Source organism: Triticum dicoccoides, chromosome 1A (genome assembly GCF_002162155.2).
Source record: "Triticum dicoccoides isolate Atlit2015 ecotype Zavitan chromosome 1A, WEW_v2.0, whole genome shotgun sequence".
Lineage (NCBI taxonomy): Eukaryota > Viridiplantae > Streptophyta > Magnoliopsida > Poales > Poaceae > Triticum > Triticum dicoccoides.
Window position 1 is genome coordinate 538,292,552 of NC_041380.1, and position 13,365 is coordinate 538,305,916.

Below are 13,365 nucleotides of genomic sequence, written 5' to 3' on the forward strand. Positions count from 1 at the left end.
CCGCAAAACGGAGGAAACGGATTTGTGTTGGAGCGCCTATGGTCGAAACGGGGGTCCTGTTCATCGGGAGGGGTGTGGCGTACCGCAAAACGGGACTCCACTGGCTATTATTCATCCACCGTCTATTACCTCGCTCCAGCCTCCACGGGCTACTGTTCATCCACCATCGACCTCCTCCACTCTCCACCTACGACTGTTCATCTACGGCGTCTCCCTCCTGCCTCCACCAGCTATTGTTCATCCACGGACTCCTATATATTCATCCAGCCTCCACCGGCTACTATTCAACCAGCCCTCTCCACGGGGTCCTGTTCAACCACCCCTCCACGAGCTACTGTTCATCCAACTCTCCACCAGCTACTGTTCAACCAGCCCTCCACCGGTTGTTGTTCATCCAGCCCTCCATAGGGTCCTATTCATCCACCCCCAACCGGCTCGATTGGGGTCCTATTCATCCACCCCCAACCGGCTCGATCGGGGTCATGTTCATCCAGCGGCAATGGCCTCTACTAACAACGGGGTCCTGTTCATCCAACCCCTACCGGGAACTGTTCATCCAACCACCAACAACGCTCACTGTTCATCAAGAGGCAGCAGGTTTGATCGGCTTCAGTTAGTAGCAGTAGCGAATGAATCGCTCGATCGGGTTCAGTTAACAGCCAGATCGATCGATCGCTCGGGTTCAGTAACATGTAGCCTGCAGTACAATCGCTCGGGTTCAGTAGGCGAACGCCTCGCTCGGGTTCAGTTAGAGCCCAACGCCTCACACCCACGCGCGTATGTGTACGAGAGAAACGCGCATCGCTCGGCCCCGACCACCCACCGTAACCGGGAACTCCCCGATATTTTCCTCGCCCTCGCTTCTACCGTGGTTTTTTCGTCATGGACGGCCCAAAGAATGTCATGCAGCTGCGTCTCCGGCCCGCCCAGGACGAAAAGCCCATTTTCTGTCATAATTTTTGTCATAGAAGTAGGAGCCCACCACATCTATGATGATACCGGGTTTTGTCATAATTATCGTCGTAGAAGTGTCATAAGCATGACAAAAAAAATTCGTTTGGCCCAAATTGTCACGGATATGTCTTTTTTTTGTAGTGTCTCGAGCATCGAGACTAGAGTTTCAAATTGAACCAACCTATGTTTTTTTAATGGTTAAGTGGACGGTTATACCCGCAGGCCACCAGGGATCAAGCCACAGATTTGACATATGTGTGTGATTCTCATGCATCAAGACTAGAGCTCCAAATGTTTATGGACATGTGTACACGATTGGAGGATACGGCGAGGGATACTTTTACCAACATGGATGGCAGCATGATCTTAGAATTGGTCCACCTCCGCTTTAGGCGTTATACTGACTCTACATGTTTCTTGGTATTTTGCCTTTTTATTTTTCGTTTATGCGAGATGACTTTGTTTTGCTGTGTGCATCTTAGTTATGTAGTGGCCGGGTGTAATGCTTAAACCTTTTAAGTAATAAAGCGCCCCTTTTCGGACATGTGGTTGAATGGTTAAGATGGTGCTTGTACCTCCAGCCCACCAGGGATCAAACCACATATTTGACATATGTGTGTCTCATAAAGGTGGAATATTCTTCCAATGGAAGGTGACTTTCTCATCGATAGTGATGTGCATTTATGACTTCGTCAATCTTAACACCCGTCGGCTCAGTCTCTTGGAGGTGCTCGTGTGTGCGTTCATAGGGATGAGTTTATGTGAGCGTCTACGTCTGTACTATGTTTCTAAAAAAGATTTTCATAAATTTATTCACGGAACCCTATTTGCTCAGGTACAACTCATTCAATAAAATGTTCATAAAAGATATTTTCAAGTTTAGTTCAACTCCATTTCAGATGTTTCACTTGAGTCACACTTCTTTCATAATTAAACAAAGTCCTACTCTGTTAAGACATTTTTCTGTGCACACCTAATGAATGGTTGTAGATTCTTCTGTAAAGATCTTACTTGAATAAAACATTTTAAAGCACTTGGTATTCTCTGCGGAACAATGAGTTAGATTTATATGATGTCAAAAAATGAGTTAGATATCTCGCAAAAAAAAAAGAGAGTTAGATTTATATAGAACACTGTGTATTGCAGTTGTGGCTACTAGTGGGACAGATCACGGAGCAGATGGTGGCTAGCAAAAATACTCTCTCCTATCTGACCTGCTACACATATTTGTATTGTACTACGGGAGCTAACTTGTTGATCACAAGGACTCACACCTTGCAAATAACTCCAAAATATTTGGATATCAGAATTTTACATGTCTGGTACTCAGATCTAACATAAAAGACAAGCTTTCATTGATTCCCAACATTGATATCATCAAGAGAGCAACTCGAAGTCATCGCTCAAATGCTCTACAGGACGGACAGGCTAATTTTACATTTAAAAAAAAAAGGAAATTTCCATTTTTCTACAGCAAGGAGCTTAGTATTTACTGAAAACAAATAAAAAAATATTGAACGGGCATACTTTATGGTAACATAACAGCCATACATTGAATCAATGTAGTGGCTTATCTAGATTTTGTTTGCAAGTATGACAACATGGGTGCCATCAAAAAACAAGTGGGCATAATTAATTTTCTGAAAGCGCCAAGCCATAATAATTGTAGTGGGGTTTCTTAGGAGAGCTCAAGAGGATGGTGAGAACACCAACCTTTCATGCATTCAATGAGTGTAGAATACCCCCCACAAAAACCAAAAAAGAATGAGTGCAGAGTACAGGTGAGAAATAGCAAGGTTCCAAGGCGCAGACAACAACAGTCCCATTCCGGTCACCACACCGATACCACACAGAATCATAATGACCGGACAACTGCTGGAAATCATGTGATCCAAGGTAACCGAGGGGGCTGTGTTCATAATGCCACATACCAAGGATCAGGACATCCATATGTCTGAGTCTGACCACTGACTGTGCGGCGATGACTGTAGACGATGATGATGCCCCGAATCCACGTTTTACATGAAGTTGAGTGGTGCTTCTTTCAAATTTACATTCAGATCCTACTCTCAGATTTGTTGTATTAGACAACAGCAAATATTTTTTGTCCACACATCAGATGAATGGCTGACTGGCTGTGCGTTTTTCCCATTGTAAAGATCTATAGCAGAATAAAACATTTGAAGCGCTTGGCAGAAAAATATATTCTCAGGGGGACATTGAGTTAGATTGACGTAGAACACTTTGCATTGTAGCTGTGGCACCACCCTGTCTACTTGTGGTCAAGTGGACAGCCAGCCATTTGTAAATTAGTGTGGGTAACAGCAGGCGCTACTCTCGGCCATGGACAGGAGTGTCGGAATCCGGCTCAGATTCGGTGTCGGTTTCGCAAATTTCGTACATGTCAAATGGAGGACAGTGACTCGGGTGTCTGATTCGGCAAAAAATATGTACAAACTGATGTATCCAGTTCAGGTAACTTCTTATATCTAGGACGAAATGCCGCGAATTTTGACGGAGAAATCGTGAAAACGAACGTAGATGGCACACTCATTTTTCGTGGTGAGTATGGGAAGCGAACTAAAGAGATGGCCAAACGATTTTGCCTAAAACACGATGAAAGGTTTACGAGCTGAATTCAGAACCCATATCCAGTCCAGTCAGACAAATAGGAATAAGGGTGTGGCCAAGATGTCCACTCATGGCTCGTGCACCACCATTAGTAAAATAGACATGAAAGGATTATTTGCTGGGTAAAGTTCCTTTGTAGCTCAGGCTACATAGAACCTCTTATCCTCAACCCTCCAGCCTTGCTTTGAGATCCGTACTCTCCAACTAACTAACAACAACAAGATTTCTCTTTTTTGTTTCTCGAAAATGAAACAACATATGAACTTCAAACTTTGCAGATCGAACAAACATTAGAACATCAATGTGTGAAAAAACTTTCAGATTTTTTGGTCTAATATAAATATACAAAATGAGATTTTCTTTGAATAAAAATATTATTTCAAGTATTTAAAATGCATGAAAAAATCTAAAAGTTTTTTTCCTAGATTGTAATTAGAATGTATTATTGTTCTGCAAAATTTGAAGTTCATATGTTGTGTCGTTTGAGAGAAACAAAAAAGACAAATATGTTTGCACGGATCTTGATGCATAGATGGATGGCAAAGATAAGGGGTACCGTGTAGCCTGAGCTACAGAAAACCACACCCAAGGCGTGGAACTGTAGATCATATGCTGAATAACAAGAGAGTAAGAACTGAAACATAGGCACATCATCTTAATATTAACCGTTGTCTCATGAGCAAAATATTAATAAACACCCGGCTATAGATGGTAGTTTTTTCATAGAGTATTCAAGGGTAGAGCTCAATAACAGATCTAACACCCATGACTGCTATAATTTTGTAGTTGCTGAACCCAACTTCCATGAATATATTTTTCCACTTGAAATCCTCTCGCTCGATCCCTTCAAAACACATGATAAAGAGATCAAACAAAACCTGTGTCTCTCTTGTTACATTCTCATTTGGCCCAGATCCAACCACCATATCAACAATTATCACCTTTCCACCAGCATCTGGGAGGGATAGCTTCCTTGCATTTTTTCAATATCTTAACACAGTCTTCATCGCCCCAATCATGAAAAACAGACTGAGATGTACAGCAGAAACGAATATGTTACCATTGGTCCCGATAATGCTGGAATTGTAGGGTTTTGTCATACAAATTTAGTTAGCTTGCTTTAGTGGTTCAATTGGTATGCATAAGTGGCTAAATAGTAAATACAAACTTTGTTTCACACGACATTACAAAATTTTGTCAAAAAAACATGATATTACAAAATGAGGATGGGTTCCTACTTCCAAGGGAGTAAAAAAAAATCTAAAGAGTGTACCTTTAGGAAAAGGGCATTCGCTGGCGGGATGTGCTTAAACATATCGCCAGCAATAAACGACACATGGTCATCAGCAGGAGCTTCTGCAACCACATGAGGGAGATCCAACACACTGCATTTCATTTGCGGGAATGCCTTCGTAATTGCCTTGGCAGCTCCGCCATGACCTCCAGCGACATCAATAAGCGAGTTTATGCCAAGAAATACATCACCACACTCCCTCAAGATGATGTCCATGAGAAAGTTGCTATCAGAAACCATTACGTTGTTGATTAGCTGGTTGTAAGTATTTAGGCCATGAGCCTTTTTGAACAGGGACGTGGTGCACTCATCTAGAAACCATGAGTGCATGCCAAGGAAAGGGGAAATGACAGTTGAATCAAGCATCAAAGACAGAATGGGTAATAAGTTTGAGTTAGCTTTGTCACTAACAAGGAGACGTGTGGTAGGGGTAAGCCCGTAAACAACCTCCTTGTCTGGCGAGGCTGGTTCACGGACAACAAAGATGCCTGATACGGTGAGCACACGCATGAGTCGTCGTAAGCGGGGAAGCTTAGACGGATGGAGTCCGATCTTCATGGCCAACTCCGAAGGGGTCATAGACCCACCATGGTGTTGGATGGTGTTGGGGATTTGCAATTCCATTGCACATTTGAGTGCCATGGACTTGACAAATCCCAATGCGTGGTGCCAAAGATCAACTTGAGCCTGGAGCAACTCCTGGGAGCTATGCTTATCCTGGATGGGCGCCATTTTTGCTGAGCATTTTTTTTCCTTTGGTAATGAATGGATTGGAGGCATGCTGGTTGGTCTATATATACACAAATACTACCTGTTAAGGCACGTGGTAAGGCCTTGGGTAATAAATTGTTTAAGGATGTTGAGATGTTAAGATATCTTCATGAGTAGCTCCACTTCTTTCAGTGCAACTCTCGAATTTGTCCTACTCTCAAATTTGTTCTATTAATTAGACAACGGGCCGGGGATATTTTCCGGCCACAAGTAATGAATGGTTGTAAACTTTCTGTCCTTTGTAAAGACCTATACTTGAATAAAAAGATCTTTAAGCACTTGACAGAAAACATTGTTCGATGGGGAACAATGTGTAAGATTAATGTAGAACCTTTTCTGTTCTAGTTGCGGCATCACCCCCTGTCTACCTGTGGTCCGTATATTGGACGTCTGTAGTGTTGTACAGTCGCCATTTGTAGAATAGTGTTGGAATCTGACGCAGATTTGGGTGTCGGTTAGGCAAATTCCGCACATGCCAAATAGAGACATCGACTCGGTCGGGTGTCTGATTCGGCAAAAGAAAAATACATACGACTCAGACGGAGAAATAGTGAGAATGCATGGACGCACATGGTGGTGAAAGGTTGCTGAATTCAGAACCGAAGTTCAGACGGTAGCACTCAGGATGACCAAGATTGATCCACTCATGGCTCATGCACTTCGTCGAAATCAGGCATAGAACAAGTAGAAGATGGAACTGGACAGGCGCTTACGGGCGCTCCCCTAGCCTAGGCGCAGGAGCCGACGGGGATACGGATATCTAATCCACACCTAATCAATGGATGCAGTACATTTTTTTCCCGTATGGCTGATGCACGCCGTCGAAATCAAATGTACACCAGGCAGAAAATGGAACTGAGCAAGCGCTTACTCGAGCTCCCATGGCCCTGGGCGCAGGAGCCGACGGCGACGGGGTGGCAGCGCCTCCGCCGCGCCAGCACAGTGGGCGCGACCCTGAACCCGGCCTCCCTCGGGTCGTCACGTTACGCCGCCTGGTGGCGCGGCGCGACCTCACCTCGGTACGCCTTGTGGCGGATCCGACGGCGGGAGGTGGCCACCACCACGCCGGCGAGTTGGTCGTGGCCGCCGTCGAACATAGCCATGGTGACCAGGGTCTGGTGGTGTGGTCACTTTTTCTTTCGAGGTTTTCTTTGGAATATCCTATTTGACGCATTTTGCGTCAAACTGTCGACGCGCCGCACACCCCTTCGCCTGATTTGGGCCGGCCTTTTTAGTACCTGTTCGCTGTTTCCCCGTTCCTCTTCCTCGAGTCACTGTTTCCCCGTTCCTCTTCCTCGTCCCGCATCTCCCGTCTTCTTCCTCCCTCGTCCCGCATCCGCCGTGCTCTTCCTCCCTCGTCCCGCATCCCACTTCCTCCCTCTTCGTCTGCTTTTTCCTGCGGGGAGCCCGCTCCGATAAGAGGCCGCCGCCCTGGTCATTGCTTCCTCGTCGGCGTCGGCGTCGTCTAGGGTTCCGTCAAGATCGGGTCGTCTAGGGTTCCATCGATCTTCGTCAAGTTCGTCATCTTCAAGGTAATGCCCCCAGTTCCCTCTTCTGTGTTCTTGTCAAGCTGGTTCGTGTCCTCTGTGTGTGATTTCGCCAGATCGAGACGTTTTTTTTCCCGTTTGTGTCGGTCCAGCGTTTCTAGGGTTTGTAGGAGGTTTGGTGGTAGCAGTGGAGCGATTTTTTCAGTCTGATTTGGGTGAATATGAGGCTAGACAAGGTCCCTTTGGAGTGATTTTTTCAGTTTGGTTTCCCAGATGTGATTCAGAATTTGGAATCAGGTTATGAATGCAGCATAATGATGGTAGGAGGTTGTCTATTTCATGCGGTTGCCCTTGGAAATTTTGTGTGTGTGTTTATGTTGATGATGATAGGACACTTGTTAGTTTCTGTAATGTGTAAATTTGTTTGAACATTGTGTGTTCATTCAAATGATTGTTCTTGTACTACATCACATCTAAATTTTATAACATCAATATTTTTTGAACTTTTTGACATGGATGAACATTTTCTGAAATTGAGGATCAAAAAATGTTCGCCAATTTGAAAAAGTGTTCTAGAAAAATTCAGAAAATAAAATAATGTGAATTGTTTAGAAAATTTAGAAAAACAAGGAAACAGAAGAGGAAGAAAATAAAATTTAGAAAATAAATTTTAGAAAAATTGGGTGTTAGGGCTACATATCCTTCTTGCATTGGAATTAGTCCTTCATCACTTCTGCTTTCTTGGCAATCAGTTGGCATCTTCTACTTTTTTGTGTATAATGTAACTATGAGTGATACTATGTACTTCTCTTCTGTTTTGCAGAATTAATTTTTGTTTCAGCAGCTTACATTTACATGAACTGTTTTTTATACCTGAAATTTCAGCACCTTATTTTTTATTATTTTTATACAGCTCTCACTCAACTGTCAAAATGCCTAAACTTTACAAATACCCTCCGGGTAGTATCAAACACAGATTCTCTACCATTAGGTGGCGTAAGGCAGTTGCTGATTTAACTAACATCCAGAAGTCATATGTTACGAAATATGAGCTTGATCATCTCCTGAACATTCACCCTCATTTAATGATTCCAATTCCAGTATTGTAATGGGTTGCGAACCACTTAAATTGTAATGGAGCAGGAGTTTTCAGGAAGGGTCAAAAGATAATTCATCTGAGAAGGGAAATGGTAATTCAAGTTTTTGGTATTCGTTCTGGTTCCGTGCCTTTTCCTATGGACAGCACAGATCAAGTTATCATGGCTAGAGTATTGGAACTTAGGTCTGAGTATCTTGGTGCTGGGGAGAAGAACATTTCATTTGATAACATAATCACCAAGATGAAAAATGATGAGACTGAGGAAGGCTTCATACGGAGCTTCATGTTTCTGTTCATAACATCTGTTTTATGTCCAACCACTCGGAACTATGCAAACTGGAAACTTCTTTATGGGCTGGATGACATTACCAAGCTGAAGACCTTTGATTTGGCTCAATTGTGCATTGATCACCTGAACAATGAAATTGATAACTTCAGCACTAAACTCTTCAATAGAACTGAAGTTCCATTGAATGATTCAATCTATATTGGTGGATGTTTACCGTTGGCTGTTGTAAGTTTTCTTTTCTCTGTCATTTTCAATTTTTTACATAGACTTTAGTTCTGCAATCTTTTTTATAGTCAATGATTACCTCTTATATCTTCTCTTATGATTCACAACCTTCCTAGATTGTGTATCTAGACTTTGTAGACTTCACAAAAGCTTCTAAACAACGAAACATCAATTATGGAGTCCCTAGAATTGCACATGTTCAGAATGAAGACTTTGACTATCTAGCTACAGTGGATCTGAACAGAGCTTCCAAGAAGAGTTTTGCATTGGGTTTCTTACCAGTAAGCTTCTTGTATAAATTTGTTGTTGTTCATTTTTCAAGTTAGCAAAAAGTTTTTTCTTCTACAAGCAATCTAGAAGGAGCAAATCTTGTCATTTATAATCCTTTTCAATTGCAATTTTTTTGTGCAGTTGAAAGACATCTCTAGGACACCTTACAGTGCTCATGCAATTGTATTGGCTGAGGAGAAGTGGTCCAAAGCGCTAGAGTCTTTTCATAATGATGAAAATGACATTCCAAACCAAAATGACAGAGAAAATGTTGCATCTACTTCGAACAACAATCCAGAAGTATGTTGGCCTGCTTTTTATCTTTTCTTAATAGATATTAGTGTTGTCACTTTACTTTCATACCAGAAACTAATACACATATATCTGTTATGTTTGCTCAAACTAATAGGTTATGAAGATAGTCTCTGAAATAGTTGCAAAACATGATGTCATTTGGAAGAAGTTCCATGAAGAGCATGTACAGAGTATGCTAGTAGAACTCAAAGCAACTGTCCTGTCTTTACAGCAAAATTCTAGCAGCCAAGTCAATGATGCTGGCACTTCAACCACGAATCCAATTGTTCTTCTGTCTGGAGCCAGCAACAGAAATGTTCTCAGAGAACCATTAAATCCTGGCAATTGCACACTCCAAGTTAACAGTGAGGCAATTACAGGTTCTTTATTTGACGACCATATCAGAGTCATTCCTACTCCAGTTGTTACCAAGGATAACCAAGTTCAAATTTCTGATAAAGTTCAAAAGCAAGTGTCATTACCTCAGCAATTCCAGGAAAATGAGCAAGCACAAACAGGTGTGGACAATGATATTCATTCTGATAACACATTTGGTCAACATTTTTTCTTTTACTCAAACTAGTCATAGCACTCAATTTTTTGTTCATGAGGCGGTTTTATTAGTACTCAGTTTCCTGTTCCTGACATCACTATTATGGTAAATACATTCATTCTGTAAACACATTCTGACATCACTATTTTTGCCATTTTCAGGTACCGTTTCCGAGGTAGTTCATACTAAATCAACTGGATTCCTGGAACCACTGGATTCTGTTCATCCTACAAGTGTTACTGAAGCAAATCAGATAGATTCTCAAAATGTCAACTCTGTGACAGTAAATCTGCAGGAAACTCCTCTTACTGGAAACTCATTTTCTGTGAGAGAAAATGTTCAGTTACTGAATGAGCAAAAGCCAGGTGATGTTAGACCTGCCAGTCAGACACCAAACAATGAATCATCTTCCTGTCCCATCTCTCCTTTTCTAGTTCAGAACAATCCTAGTCTCGAGATCATACTGTCTCCTTCGAGCAACATTATAATTGAAGATGCCTCCACGCCAACAAATCTGAATTCACAATCAATTGACAATGTTGCAACTGGCATTGAAATTTCCATGAAGTATGGAGATGATTTATTAGTCGAAGAAGTTGTCAAGTCTGTTCCCAAAGGTAACTCAAAACATTTTTTTATCATCTCCCCATCTTGATGTTCCATTGTTTTGCTTTTTGCTTCACTGATTTTGTTCTTGCAATGCCCTGTCTTTTTTTTTATATGTTTCATTGTGTTGTCAGCACAATACTTATTATATGCAACTGCTTAATTGGACAGATCCTCTAGTACCTGAGAAGCATTCATCTGATGTTACACTAAACATGTCTGGTCCAAGCACAATAGAGAAGAGAAATAGAAAGAAAAGGAAAGCAAAAGTAATATCTCCTCAGGAAAAGATTTCAAAGATGATTGTTGAACCTCATGTTCAGGAGTTTTATAAGAAATACCTTGCAAACAAATTCTTCAAAAATGGCAATAAGTAAGTCATTTTAATGTGCAAACTAATTTTTTCAATATCATGCATTCTTCTTTTTTGTACAATTTGTTCAATAAGCGTTTCTATTCTTTTTTATCATGCAGTCCAACTGTTATTGATATCAATGGCTTTCCTGTGGAGTATGATAATTTCTATAATTCATTAAAGGCAATAGGAAATGTTGATAATGAAGTATTCAATGCCTATGTCCAAGTTTTCAATTATGAGAATGAAAATCCAGACCCAAACAGCAAGGACCCTTCAAAATATTGCTTTACTAGCTATTTCACGGTAATTCTCTATTCCTCATCTATGTTTCTTTTTGTTCACGATACACTCATGGAAGTTATGTTTCTTGGTGTTATGATCTGTTTTTTAATTTAACTTTGCAGCAAAAGGTGCTTGTAGACCCCAAAATCTTCAATTCTCGGTCTTGCCTAAGAGAATTCAAGAAAATTACCTCTGGAAAGAACTTGCATAAGCGTGATCTGGTAAACAACTTTTATCATCACAAGTATTTCTCTTTTTTGCATTCTATCTCATCTTATCTGTTTTTTCTACTTTTTTTGCCATCCAGCTATACTTCCCTAGAGTTGACTCATTCCACTAGTCTTTGTTCTGCATCAAAAATTTGTTTGAAACTATCAATTTCTTTGATTCAAGATCTTCTGTTCCTCAAAATCTTGTCAACAAGTTAACGTCAAACCTGCTTTGTTTTCTTCCTTTACTTTTAACTTCTTTCGCTTTGTAACATAATTTGTTTTTACTGCTAACTGCCCTGTAAGCTTCTGTATGTTTAGGCATTCAACAAAAATTAAGTACCCTTTTCTTATTGAAGTTCTGTGGTTGTTGAACTCTACTACTTTTCAATATAGATCATCAACATGGCTACCCTCTTCAAATCTTCTGGGGACACATACAAAAACATCGAAAATTTTGAGTGCATTTCTCCTGAGGACTACCCCCAGCAAAACAACCTGTGAGTAAAACAAAAGCATCATTATAGAGAATCCACTCTTTTCTGTTAAACTCTTTTATTCACTCGAATTTTTTTAAACAAGTTTCTTTTACTGAATTTTAAAATTCTTGTGCATCCACAATTGTGCTCTGTATGCTATCATGTACATGGATATGTGGGATGGGAAGAACATGAAGGAATTTGATGATGTATGTTGCCATGAAATTGTTCTTCCTCCATACTTGCTCTATGTTTAGTTTCCAACACTTCTCTTTTGTCATGCCTAATGTGTTGTTCACCTTTTCATTTGTATCAGGAAATTATTCCTCAATTTCGGCAGCTCGTTGCTTACAAATTGGCAAAGTCTGACATCAATGAAGAAGACTTCGAGCGACTTCAAGAAGATGTTTCAAGCAAGAAGAGGAAAAAGCACCGTTAGTTCCGTGCAGAAAGAAAACACTTCCAGCTTCTAAAATTGATCTCTGTCCAATTGCGCCATGAATGAAACAGAAGTAGTTGTAAAGTCAACTGTCTCTTATTTGAAAAACTTTTTAAGTACCGCTCTTTTCTCTTGTTGTGGAAATAAGTCTTCCCAGTATGACCAGAAAACTACAATTATTATGAGGAGAATATTCCCAACAATTTAAATTTTTCCTCTGGGTTTCGACTAAATGATTTTCCCAATAGTTTAATACATTTATCGGAATCGTGTCACCAGCATCTCTTCTTTCATATATGTGTTTGGTGCTCATAGTTGTTTTCAAGTTTTTTGATATCTGGATCAAACATAAGTTTGTAGAAGGAAACACAATGTGATGAACAAAACAATGCTGGTACAATTTTTGGTCTTCCTTAGGACAGACTTCCCAAAGAACACTGAAGAAGTGTTCACTACAATTTGAATAATGTTCTTTTTCCTGTTTTAATAATGTTAACAAAGATTCACAAAATTTGGTCCGCTTCTCGACCTCGTTCCTAGGAAATTTTGTTCCAAGGAACATTATTCAATTATCATTTTGTTCCTAGAAATCTTTTTTGGCTTGAAGAACATTTTTTTTACTTCAGAGAACATTAAGTAATGTTGGAGAACTTTTTTACTAAGAACATTATTTTAGGGAACAATATTCAGTGAACATTTTTTATTCAAATTGTAGTGAACACTTCTCCAAAATTAAATTGGTCAACGAACGAACAGTATTCAACAAACATTATTCATTATTCAACAAACATTATTCAACGAACGAACAGTATTCAACAAACACTATTCAATTATTAAAGAAAATTTATTTAGGCAACATTCCTCCGCATCAAACAATAAATGTAGTAAAAAATTCCTAAAAAAGGGTGAACAAAAAATTCCGCATCAAACAATAATATTCCTAGGAACGAACGAACGAAATAAATGTAGTAAAAAAATTCCTCCAAGCAAATTTTGTTCACCCTTTTGTTAGAAGGAACATTATTCGGTTATCATTTTTTATAGAATATTGATTGTTCGCCTAATAGTGTTCCTTCAATAATCTCCCCCAAATAAATGTTGAATTTTCTTTTTGTTACCCTATTT

The 13,365-nt window shown here is 40.2% G+C and overlaps 1 pseudogene; it reads right to left on the reverse strand.

Annotated features, from left to right (window-relative positions):
- Positions 1-4,227: 4,227 nt before the first annotated feature.
- LOC119287081 lies at positions 4,228-5,859 on the reverse strand (annotated as a pseudogene).
- Positions 5,860-13,365: the final 7,506 nt, after the last annotated feature.